Raw genomic sequence first — 1,080 nt, 5'->3', positions numbered from 1 at the left:
TAAAACACTGTATAGGTTAAGCACTCGTTCAATGTTATAATAATTTATAAAATTTTAAAGTAATAAAAACGATGACATAACATTCGCATTCGCGAATGTGAAAAATATGGCATTCGAGACATCCCTATTAAATACACAACAACCGTACTAGACTGTCTCGCTTAGATTTCGGAATGCTTACACATTGGGAAGTTAGCTTACTGCCAATATAGAAGTATTACATATTTGGGCGCATGTAATAGACTTGAATTGATATGAAAAGTAATATAGGTATCAGAACTGTAAAACTGTAAAATCATATGAAATTAAAAATCATCGAATTTATGTTATTATGTTTTCATTGAATTTTTCCTTGTTGGGGAATGTTGCTTATAATTTTCCAATTGTACATTCACTCAAAGTAGATACGATTACACACATAACCATATTCAAAGAAAGATTGAAAAAAATGAATGACGAAACATTAAGTTTTAACACTGAATAAGCATTCAGATGAATGCAGCTTTTGCTATGTGTGCACACATTCATTCAGTACCAATCAATCGATATAAATATTCTAAACACAAACCCACTGAAAAATACGCAAGGTTGAATTTTATTGAACAGATTTTAAAATTTCAACACGAAAAATAGTTTATTGAGCGTTATCATTAATTTGTTTGTTTTAAATTTGTGCAAGAATTTATAATAAATAAAAATATTAATTGGAGAAATATTTTTAGTGACAAGAATGTCATTATGAAAAATGTAAATTATTAACGATTTTAACATCTCTGTTTCGAAAATTGTCAGCTTTCTAAATAAGTATTACATATGTATCAATAAAGGGTATGTGCAGGAATTATTACATATGTACCTGTATATCTACGTTAAAATAAATAAACAAATTTAAGCGCGTTTGCTTCTAACTTTAGACATATACATTTTAATTATTTAGTTATAAAAATTCTTAATACAAGTTTCTTCGTACTTTTTTCTTCGCTATCGGGACAAGCAGTTAATAAAGATTCTAAAACCTGATTTGTGGGTTTGTGGTGGTTTCTGCCATTTACAAAAAGTCGCAAATTATCAACTTTTCCC

The sequence above is a fragment of the Rhagoletis pomonella genome, unplaced genomic scaffold (assembly GCF_013731165.1).
Source record: "Rhagoletis pomonella isolate Grant_MI unplaced genomic scaffold, Rhpom_1.0 Rhpom_scaffold_00001, whole genome shotgun sequence".
Classification (NCBI taxonomy): Eukaryota; Metazoa; Arthropoda; class Insecta; order Diptera; family Tephritidae; genus Rhagoletis; species Rhagoletis pomonella.
This window is presented reverse-complemented; position numbering follows the sequence as displayed.